The sequence below is a fragment of the Schistocerca gregaria genome, chromosome 1, assembly GCF_023897955.1.
Source record: "Schistocerca gregaria isolate iqSchGreg1 chromosome 1, iqSchGreg1.2, whole genome shotgun sequence".
Classification (NCBI taxonomy): Eukaryota; Metazoa; Arthropoda; class Insecta; order Orthoptera; family Acrididae; genus Schistocerca; species Schistocerca gregaria.
Window position 1 is genome coordinate 1,088,974,468 of NC_064920.1, and position 12,875 is coordinate 1,088,987,342.

Genomic DNA, 12,875 nt, shown 5'->3' on the forward strand with positions numbered 1-12,875 from the left:
AACCCATAGGTGCACGTGATAAAGCATCAGCAATAATATTTGAAGAACCCTGTATGTAAACAATACTAAAATCAAATTCCTGTAGATACAGCGCCCATCGTGACAATCTTCCATGTGCAATTTTGCTGACATAAGAAATTCCAGAGCTCGATGATCGGTGTAAACCTTAGTATGTCTGTCATACAAAAATATGCGAAATTTTGTGAAAGTCCATATAACAGCCAAAGCTTCAAGTTCCGTAATCGATTAATTCTTTTTTTGATATAGAGAGAACACGGCTTCTAAATGCAATAGTTTTCTGTACTACAACGCCGTTTTCTTCTATCTCTTGAAATAAGTGTGCACCTAGGCCTTTGTATGATGAGTCCGTCGCCAGACAAAAATCTTTAGATAAATCCGGATGTGAAGGAAGTGGAGCAGCAACTAAAGCATCACGAAGTTGTTCAAATTCTGATTGAGCTTCCTCATCCCAACACCAATTAGAATTCTTTCTAGATAGTTCACATAACGAGGTGTGGCCAAATTATCCAATCTAACAAAGCATCTAAGAAAATTATAGACACCAAGGAAACTACGAACATCACGTTTTGTAGTAGGAACAGCATAATTATGAATAGCGTCTAGTTTCTCTGGATCAGGAAGAATACTTTCTGTGGAAATAATATAACCAAGAAATTTCACCTGAGAACGACCAAATTCAGATTTTTCCAAATTCACTGTAATGCCAACTCTTGGAAAAAAAAACGAAATAATGAATCCAAAATTTTGTTATGCTCACTCCAAGAACGTTTAGCAATGAGAATATCGTCAACATGTGAAGTAATATTGTCACGAAGATAAACAGGTAAAATTTCGGTTGAATGCTGCTGAAGTTACAGTAAGTCCAAACGGTTGAATGCTGCTGAAGTTACAGTAAGTCCAAACGGTAATTTCCGAAATAGATAACAGTTACCAAAGGCTAAAAAGGCAGTGTATTTTCTACAATCATGGTGGAGTTCTATTTGGCAAAAACGTGCGCGCATATCAATTGTGGATAAAACTTTAATTCCACGGAAATGTTGAAGAAGTTCATCTAAATTTTGTGGACGGTCATTTTCAGGAATGATGATATTATTTATCTGTCTGGAATCCAGAACCAAACGAATTCACCCAACGACATGTAATGGGCTGGTATAAGGACTGACAACTGGCTCAATAATGCCTTGATCTAACATGCATTAAAGTTCACTCTTAACCTTGTCTCTATAAGCCAAAGGAATAGCGTACGTTTTTCCTCGAAATGTGGTGTGTTCTTTTTCTTTAAATAAATATTGTAAGCCTTGAATAGTTCCTGTATGACGACTAAATACCGTAGCATGTGAAGTCAAAATGGTTCAAATGGCTCTGAGCACTATGGGACTCAACTGCTGTGGTCATCAGTCCCCTAGAACTTAAAACTACTTAAACCTAACTAACCTAAGGACATCACACACATCCATGCCCGAGGCAGGATTCGAACCTGCGACCGTAGCAGTCGCACGGTTCCGGACTGCGCGCCTAAAACCGCGAGACCACCGCGGCCGGCCATGTGATGTCAAAATTTGGTGCAGTTCTTTCTTGTCTTGCAACGTCATCTGGCACTCCAGCTTTGTTAACCTTTTCATTAATTAATTCTTCGCTATTAATTATATCATCCATCCCGTCTCTGTATCTATTGTCGTTGTCATGAATGAACACAAGACAGTAGAAGAAATTTAGAACCACAGATAGCAGCGGGTTTTGAAGAAAATAATTTATTTCATTTACGAGAAGCAACAGGAGAGCGCCAGGCGCGCCAACTTGACAATAATCGACATTGGGACGGGGACAGACGCGGTAGGTCTTTGTCGCCACGAGGCGAAAACATTGACTATAAACACTTCTTAACTGTTCGGAAATTTAAGATCTTCCGCAATTCGAAGAATGACATACATCCATGTTCATGGTTCATGTACGCACTTCCACCAAATTGGCCACTAAGTCACAAACTGGAATTTATGTGTGGATATTTAGGTCCTCAGGGGATTCACTACAGTAAGTGAATATTTGCCGTGGCGTGCACAGGGCCCCAAGCTGTAGTGGTGCTATTTCTCTTTTACTTTTCTGTACTGCTGCCTATTCTTTTACAATTCTTTGTATCTATCAAAACAACTCTTCAACTATCAATTTCTCTAGAAAAGGAGTCATTAAAGAATAACCGGATATATTTTACCCAAAAGAGACAGTTTTCAAGATATTAATGATAAACGAACCGGCGACGCGCATGCGCGCACTTATTAGAGACTGTAATAATTTAAATGATTTTTATGATGTATTTCTATCGGCATATTGGTCCGAAAACACGCAAGACTGAGTCAAACATAGTCTTATTATGCAGCGTAATTTTAAACAGTCTGAGTTCCGCACGCTGGCGTAATACTTTGAAGACATGATTCGAAAGAATCAATTCCTTTCCAACCCTTATAGCCCGACTGAATTAATTCGTATTGCTTAACTAAGCTGCCACAATCGATAAGACGCATTGCTTTAGCCGGAAGATGTAAAGACGACATTGAAACTTTTAAGACTTTGCTACAAGAACTTGAGTATGACAACGACGACGGGACTTCTTGTAATTTTTTCAGTAACGGTAATCACAATAGATTTTCAGAGGAAAGGGATAATGATCGGAACGTACGTCATATGGGTAATTTTGAGAATGACAGACGAAACAGACAGGACAATAGATACCAGCCTTATAACAATAACTGACGTTCTAACAGAAATTACACAGACAATTATAAAAACGGAAAGTCCTACCGCAATGATCAATCATACGGAAATAGTAATCGGTATCATCAAGACAGAAATTATTCATACAATAATAGAAATTCTTACTACAGAAATAACCAGGGTAGTAGATATAACAATAATATCAGAAGTGACAGTCGAAATTACACAAGAAGTAGTCATGCAGTTAGTCAAGAAAACAGAAATTTTAATAATAAACATAACCAAGAATTTACATGTAAGAGACAGCAGGGACCTAATTGGCATCCTCCGAGTGACAGAAACTGAGAGAGAAAAGTGCAAATCGTAGGAACTGATCCACAAAATGACGCGAATAATCAAAGACGTGACGCAAACAAACGACAATGACTTGTAGCTTCGGCTTCTGGCAGCTATATAGACGGTTCAAAAAGTAGTGACACTACGACATTACACTACGTACGCCTGGAAGACATGAGAGACATTTTGCTAGACGGAAAATAATGTAGACGCATTTTTACACCTTGTTATTGAAGTACGTGTGAGTAAGAATAAGTCCACTGCGGTTTTAGATTCTGGGAGCACACTGAATGTTATTATTGAATCAGTTTTTCGTATATGTGTGAGAACTATTGCTTGTCCTGTGTTACCTGTTTCTAAAACAACAATTCGAGGAGCTATTTCTGGAAAAAGTGTGGAAGTCAAACAACAGACCAACTTAAATTTAATTTGTTAAGGATATGAATTTTCTGCTAATTTTATTATTGTTCCATTACTCAGTACACAAATTACATTAGGTATGGAGTTTCTTAACACACATAAGGCAATTTTAAACTTTAAAGAAGGAAGTGTGAACTTGACTGTTGCCGGAATGCCGAGATGTTTGAAATTTTTCGAGTGTGTAACGAAATCTGAATCAGACACAAAATGTTTAAGGTTTCTTACTACTGATGTTTTCGCTGAGTATTACGCGATAGCACAAAAATTTATCTGTTATCTATCCTGTTCCTTTTGTCTAATTTCTATTGAAATTATTCTATTATTGTAAGAATTCAAAATCGATTGTACTTCTTCTCTAATTTCTTTCTTTAATTCATCTTTCATGTTTTTGAAACATGCCCCTATTCGTGAGTCTAACCCTGTTTCCATTGTTCCCGTATCAGTCTTAATTGTTCCTATTTGTGAGTATAACCGTGTTGCCAATGTTCCCATCTGTGATCCCAAATTTAATATAGCACCCATCAACTGCTCCATATTAACTGGTTGAAAATGCTTTTCGCCCCTAACATTTCCCGTAAAACTAACTTCCTTCGTCATAGCTGTAAAGCTATCTGTGTTCGACACTGTTTCAGAATCTTTTATTGTTAATCTCATATTCTGAAAATTTTCCGATAGTGAAAAATTTTGAACTGGTTCCGGACAATTTTCCCGGCTTATTAAATTGTTTTCTACTTCATTATTCATCATATTGTTCTCCGGTGTTGGCGAATACGCCATGTTAACAATTTCGTCATTCTGACTATCCATCATTTTTGCCTTTTTCATCGATCGCGTAATCATTTACAAAACATACAAAACTCGTCACTATACGAAAATTACACACAATATAACACTTTATCACCAACAATACCATTCACACGAAATGTTCCCGACAAACATGATTAACGAACAATTGAAATCTTCATAATTGCACAAAATTGTCAAACCTGTATACGAGACATCACAAATTAAATTCTGCAAAATACCGTTAGAAGAATGACAAGAGAACTACAAATGTTCAGTTACCAAATCTACACATGCAATATATACTACAGTTACTAAACTACAAATTACTACAGCAATACTACTGTCTGCTTTTTTTACTGACAAAAGAATTCCAAGGGACGATCCGAAGGAGCGGTCACCACGTGCATGGGGGCTTAATTAAATAAATACAATAAAAGTAATTTTGGTAGCTATATGTCTGGTTACGAAGTCTCGTAACCTGTTGGCCCTGACTAGTATTAGTACACAATCTGACTGCATAAAATAAAAATAAAGAATGAAAGGAAATTTCCGTTAACACAATTGATTAATTAAGTCAACTGCAACTATAAAAGCTACGAAACAACAAGCACGAGTGTAACTGTACTCTGTGTAGTAGTGCGGTTCGACGTAGATGTATCTGGCACGATTCTTCCTCAATACGACAACAAATTTTAAACAGCATTCACAATGAATTAATTGAAAAACCACAAATAATATATTTGCACCTAGAAACCAGAATTACAAGTCTAATACATGACCACGAGCCAGATGCTTTGTTGACTGCACCTGTGACCAAGATGCATTATTATTAATGAGATTAGAAATAAAAAAAATTTTGTTACCTCCATATATATTGACGAAAAATACACTGTGATCATTGCAACATCTTCCATATATACATTACACCAACCGAACAGCATCTACTCTCTCGCCCAGCAGAACAATAACTGCACACGACATGCTCTCAACTAGTACTGCTCTCGACATCCCCTGAACAAGGGCTGCCCACGGCAACTTCTGAACTACAACAGCCCTCGACGTTCTCTGAACAACTACTGCGCCAGTGGAGGCTGCGGTATAATACTCTTTGGCGCAATCTCTGGTGCTGTGACTCAGTGTAGCCACCTTTCAAAATGAAATCTGAATCTGTAATGCTCGTAACTACACTACTGGCCACTAAAATTGCTACATCAAGAAGTGTAGATGATAAACGGGTATTTATTGGACAAATATATTATACTAGAACTGACATATGATTACATTGCCGGCCGCGTTGGTCTCGCGGTTCTAGGCGCTCAGTCCGGAGCCGCGCAACTGCTACGGTCGCAGGTTCGAATCCTGCCTCGGACATGGATGTGTGTAATGTCCTTAGGTTAGTTAGGTTTAAGTAGTTCTAAGTTCTAGGGGACTGAGGACCACAGATGTTAAGTCCCATAGTGCTCAGAGCCGTTTGAACCATTTTTTTTTTTTTGTGATTACATTTTCGCGCAATTTGGGTGCATAGACTCTGAGAAATCAGTATCCAGAACAACCACCTCTGGCCGTAATAACGGCCTTGATACACCTGGGTATTGAGTCAAACAGAGCTTGGATTGCGTGTACAGGTACAGCTGCCCATCCAGCTTCAACACGATACCACAGTTTATCAAGAGTAGTGTGACTGGCGTTTTGTGACGAACGAGTTGCTCGGCCACCATTGACCAGACGTTTTCAATTGGTGAGAGATCTGGAGACTGTGCTGATCAGGGCAGCAGTAGAACATTTTCTGTACCCAGAAAGGCCCCTAGAAGACCTGCAACATGAGGTCGTGCATTATCCTGCTGAAACATAGGGTTTCGTAGGGATCGAATGAAGGGTAGAGCCACGGGTCGTAACACATCTGAAATGTAACGTCCACTGTTCAAAGTTCCGTCAATGCCAACAAGAGGTGACCCAGACGTATTACCAATGACACCCCATACCATCACGCCGGGTGATACGCCATTATGGCGATGACGAATACACACTTCCAATGTGCGTTCACCGCGGGTGACGCCAAACAAGGATGCTACTATCATGATGCTGTAGACAGAACCTGGATTCATCCGAAAAAATAAGCGAGTTGGGTCTCACACGATGGCTGTTTCCGGAATCCATGTTGATTCCTACAGAGTAGATTCTGCGTTTCCAGAAACGACATGATACGCGAGCAAAAAACATATTCTAAAATTCTACAACAAATCGACGTCACAGATATAGGTCTATAGCTTTGCGCATCTGCTCGACGACCCTTCTCGAAGACTGGGACTACCTGTGCTCTTTTCCAGTCGTTTGGAACCTTCCGTTCCTCTAGAGACTTGCGGTACATGGCTGTTAGAAGGGGTGCAAGTTCTTTCGCATGCTCTGTGTAGAACTACACTGACGTGATGCAAGTCACGGGATACCACGAAATACCGTGTCCGACGGCCCATGGCCCGTCGCAGTGCAGCAGCTCCACGTCACATGGACTCGTTCGACGTCCCGTGCAGAAATATTGAGCCATGCTGCCTCTATAGCCGCCCATAATTGCGAAAGTGTTACTGGTGCAGGATTTTGTGCACGAACTGGCCTCTCGATAATATTCCATAAATGTCAGGCGATATGAGTGGCCCAATTATTCGCTCGAATTGTCGAGAGCATTTTTCACACCAATCGTGAACTCCTGTGGCCCGGTGACATCGTTCATTGTCTCCCATAAAGACTCCGTCGTTGTTTGGGAACATTAAGACCATAAATACTTCCAGATGATCTCCAAGTGGTCGAACATAACCATTTCCAGTCAATGATCGGTTTGGTTTGACCAGAGGACGCAGTCCGTTCCATGTAAACACAGACCACGCTACTATGGAGCCACCACTGGCTCGCACAGTGTATTGCTGACAACTCGGATGCATAGTTTTGTGGTGTCTGCGTCACACTCAACCCCTAATATCAGCTCTTACCAACTAAAATTAGGAATCATCGGACCAGGGCACAGTTTGAAAGACGTCAAGGGTAATCGATATGGTGACGGGGCCAAGAGATGCACTGCACACCATGTCGTACCGTTAGCAAAGACACCAGTGTTGGTCATCTGCAGCCATACTCCATTAACGCCAAATTTCACCGCACTGTCTTAACGGGTACGTTCGTCGTACGAACACATTGATTTCTGCATTGTTTCAGGCACTGTTTCATGTCTGTTAGCGCTGACAACTCTACGCAAACGCCGCTGCTCTCCGTCGATAAGTGAAGGCCGTTGGTCACTGCGTTGTCCGTGGTAGGAGGTATTGACTGAAGTGTGGAATTCTCGGCACAGTCTTGACACTGTGGATACAAACTATCGATTTCCCTAAATCAGTACCACCTCTGGTCGTAATAACGGACTTGATACGGCTGGGCATTGAGTCAAACAGAGCTTGAATGGCGTATACAGGTACAGCTGCCCATGCAACTTCAACACGATAACACTGGTGTATTGTGACGAGCCAGTTGCTCGGCCACCATTGACTAGACGTTTTCAATTGCTGAGAGATCTGGAAAATGTGCTAGCCAGGGCAGCAGTCCAACATTTTCTGTATCCAGAAAGGCCCGTACAGGACCTACAACATGCGGTCGTGCATTATCCTGCTGAAATATAAGGTTTCGCAGGGATCGAATGAAGGGTAGAGCCACGGGTCGTAACACATCTGAAATGTAACGTCCACTGTTCAAAGTGCTGTTAATGCGAACAAGAGGTGACCGAGACGCGTAACCAATGGCATCCCATACCATCACGCCGGGTGATACGCCAGTATGGCGATGACGAATACACGCTTCGAATGTGCGTTCACCGCAATGTCGCCAAACAGCGGTGCGACCATCGTTATCTATACACAGAACCTGGATTCATTGGAAAATTGACGTTTTGCCATTCGTGCACCCAGGTTCGTCGTTGAGTACACCATCGCAGGCGCTCCTGTCTGTGATGCAGCGTCAAGTGTAACCGCAGCCATGGTCTCCGATAGTCCATGCTGCTGTAAACGTCGTCGAACTGTTCGTGCAGATGGTTGTTGTCTTGCAAATGTCCCCATCTGTTGACTCAGGGATCGAGACGTGGCTTAACGATCCGTTACAGCCATGCGGATAACATACCTGTCATCTCGATTGCTAGTGATACGAGGCCGTTGGTATCCAGCACGGCGTAAAGTATTACCCTACTGAATCCACCGATTCCATATTCTGCTAACAGTCATTGGATCTCGACCAACGCGAGCAGAAATGTCGCGATACGATAAACAGCAATCGCGATAGGCGACCTTTATCAAAGTCGGAAACGTGATGGTATGGATTTCTCGTCCTTACACGAGGCATCACAACAACGATTCACCAGGCAACGCCGGTCAACTGCTGCATGAGAAAACGGTTGGAAACTTTCCTAATGTCAGCACGTTCTAGGTGTCGCCACCGGCGCCAAGCTTCTGTAATACTCTGAAAAGCTAATCATTTCCATATCACAGCATCTTCTTCCTGTCGGTTAAATTTCGCGTCTGTAGCACGTTATCTTCGTGGTGTAGCAATTTTAATGGCGAGTAGTGTATATTGCAGAAGACGTAACACGGTGTCAACCTCTTAAGTTGGCACGTGTCCCGCAACACATGTTAAAGACATAAAATGAAATACTTGAAAACAGCATAAAAGGCTGAAACCTGTCTTGTGTTTAAATAAACTATAAAACAATCAAATGGCGGTGTGTTCCTTAAACTATGAAAATAAATAACAATGTCTTGTTAAAGTTATGTGTGTATGTCTTCTGATTGACAAGAAGTTAAGCCACCTACTGATGATGTATTGCATTGTAAATGCCTTCCGAATCTTAACTGTGATGCTCGTAACTACTTTGTACGTTTAAGCTTTGTTTAGCTCTGCAGTCGGGAAGTTTCTTGCAATTCCGAGAGAGCTTAGGACACGGGAGCTATTGTGCCGTCTGTCCCTCCGCATGTGGAAGGGGAGCCGGGCTGCGAATGCCTTACGTGAGCGCGTCATTACGCCTAATTGGACATCAATTACGCAACCGAATAGCAGCCGCAACCAAGTTGCGGGCAGGGCTCTGTTTGTGACATGTGCGTGGCTCGCTCGTATCACTCAACGTTCACTTACAAGGAGTCGTTAGGAATCAGGAATATCGTAGTAGCCCACTAAAAGCAGTTAAGTAGAATATTAATACAAGTTAAAGACGTAGATGGGAAGATGATACGGAAAGGTTAAAAGTATAGAAAATTGGCATTCGGCGTTGTTGGGAACTCTTGCAACATCTTCATGCTTGGAATTTCAGAGTTTATACTTAATCTCTAAAGTCGCAGTTTAAAATTCCAGTTACAAAAAGCTGATCATCGTCTGCGTAAGATCGGTAAGCAAATTGCTGAAGCAACACTGGACGATTGATCAGTGGCGGTGACGTGACATATACCGGGTGAACTGGACCATGAGCAAACTTTCAGAGGTGGAAGTATGGACTAAAAAAAGAAAAAAAATGTAGGTAGTAAACATGGGCTTTAAAACGCATACCTCAAGAGCTATTAGCGCTTGTGAATTGGAATGAGTTTCTCATTAGCAAAGATGATCTCATGCCTGTAATGTAGGAACTTCAGAGTCCCTTTTTACTCGACGTTTGTTTCTTGTTTTGGTTCGTACTACTGTCCCTATAAATACGGAAAGCAAAGAGCTTTCAATAGGAGAGATGTGTCTAACAACAGAAAAGATGAACAAGTGCACACAGCTCTCAATGAAATCCTTTTAGAGCCCACCTTTACTAAACATTTTCTTCTTGTTTTGGTTCATACTACCACCACCGAAAGTCTGTCGATGGAGTTGTGGTTCACCCTGCATATGTATTCATAGACATGGGGATGAAGACATGACGTTTTAAGACACACACACACACACACACACACACACACACACACACACACACACACACACACACACAAACACAACACAACACAAAAGGAGAGATTAACAGAGAACTAGAGGGTAACACAGTCCGCAGCTCGTGGCCTAGTGAATAGCGTTCCTGCCTCTGAAACATCGGGTCCGAGTTCGATTCCCGGCCGTGTCAGTGATTTTCTTCGCCTGTGGATTGACTGTTCATGTTGTCCTCATCATTTCATCGTCATTCGAGAAAGTGGTGAGAGTCGACAATGAAAAGATTGGTAATTTGTACCGGTGCTGATAAACACGAAGTTGAACGCCCCACAAACCAAATATCACCACCAGGCTAATACAGTTATATAGCCGCGCGGGACTAGCCGAGCGGTCTAAGGGCGCTGCAGTCATGGACTGTGCGGCTGGTCCCGGCGGAGGTTCGAGTCCTCCCTCGGGCATAGGTGTGTGTAAGTCTGTCCTTAGGATAATTAGGTTAAGTAGTGTGTAAGCCTAGGAATTGATGACCTTAGCAGTGAAGTCCCATAAGACTTTTCACACATTTTAATACCGTTATATAGAATTGCGTTCAGTTGTTCGTTTATTCGAGGCATGTTGACATGGGATGGTAGGTCTGCAGCTGTTTAGTACTGAGGAAACTGGACAGTTTTTTTTATTTCGTCCCTCTCAGTTGCATTGACATAAAATTGAGCTGTAATGGTTACCAGTTTAGGACTGATATGCTCATTTTCAAACGACACACCTTGCTATTAACCATAATTATCCTTACAGTACGGTGCCGGAAGGGACAGCAAAGTATATAGTGGCCAACAAGTATTCTCATTTAAAAAAAAAATGGTTAAAAATGGTTCAATGGCTCTGAGCACTATGGGACTTAACATCTTAGGTCATCAGTTCCCTAGAACTTAGAACTACTTAAACCTAACTAATCTAAGGACATCACACAACACCCAGCCATGACGAGGCAGAGAAAATCCCTGACCCCGCCGGGAAACGAATCCGGGAACCCGGGCGTGGAAAGCGAGAACTCTACGCACGACCACGAGATGCGGGCTATCCTCATTTATCTTAGACTAAGCGTTGCCACTGACTGACACGACCAGTGTTAGCCAGCAGCAGCGGACAGATAGTCAAGATCAATGAGGGGGCCACTACATACGTCGCTGTGGCTTTTTGGCACTGTGTTGTACGAATAATTACGATTAATAGCAACGTGTGTGGTTTCAGGATCGGTGTGTCAGCCCGAAAACAGTAACCACTACAGTTGAATTTTGTATCAGTGCAACCGAGATGGACGAAGTAAAAAATTTATCCAATTTCCTCATTCAGTTACTGCCACCAGAAACAGAAACACTCATCCGTCAAGAGGGTCTTTGCATTAGCACTAAAATACGGAAGCAAAACATGATTAGAAATTACGATTGAAGTCATCAGTGAACCATTTCGCGAGCCCTTCTTCTATTTCACTTTTATACTTTCTATCTTTTTTTCCTTTGGTAACCTACATCTGAAAAGCCTGTAGAGTAATTCTTGTTACGTCGAACAAACACACAGTGCTAGGCGTTTAATTAAGAGAGAGGTATTCCCTTTCGTGACGCTGTTCTCTTAATTAAACAAAGGAAGGTCAGCACGATGTGACAGGTGAGCTGCAGACACGGTGTCCGTGGCTTGCGTGATTGTCTTTTTTACACCGTTTCCGTCTCAGATACCATTCAGTCCCTCCGTCAGGCAAAAACAAGTATCCAGAAGTGCTGTGATTAGACAGTGACATGAGGAAGCAGCTCTCATGTCACGACGTAATTTTAAAAAAAAAATTGCCTGTACAGGACTGCAGTTTCCCAGAAGATGCGGACCGACGGAAAAGCATTCGCACTAAAAAAATACTGCCACCGCTACCTGTGACTTGATGACTACATGAAGTAATTTACCAATATTGTTAATCGATATTTTAAAAAAATGGCTGACTATTGAGATTGGAGGTAGATGCCTGATCGAAGGCTCTCTCCATTTCGAAAAAATCATGAAATGTAAGACAGCTAGGATCTCGAAATGGTGAAGGTGTTGACCTTAAAGAAAATAATAATTTTCAACATCTTTATTTATTTACGACGGAGGCCAAATTTGTACTAAAAACGTAAGCAATACTTAATTGCCTGAGCCTCAAAAGAGCGGGGCAAACAGATTAGCAAAAATTTAAGTAATAGTTTCTATTGTAGTACAGGGAATTTATTTTCTAAAGCCGCGCTGGGTAACCATGCGGTCTATGGCGTCTTGCCACGGTTCGCGCGGCTCCCCCCTTCGGAGGTTCGAGTCCTCCCTCGTTCGTGGGTGTGTGTGTTGTCCTTAGCGTAAGTTAGTTTAAGTTAGACTAAGTAGTGCGTAAGCCTAGGGACTGATGACCTCAGCAGTTTGGTCCCATAGTCCTCACCACAAATTCCCAAGTTTCTTATCTACGAGTAAATTATATTCAGACAAATTCTTTGAACCCTGTAAACATTACAGAATTCTTCCAGACACACTTACTGAATTAAACATTAGTTTTACAATAAGAATAAATTGTCAAAAGACCCAGTATAACAGACTATGTGACTTTACATGCTTCTGATATTAGGAAAGGGAGCGCAGACAAATCAGCAAGCGTTGGCAACTACACTACCGGGTAA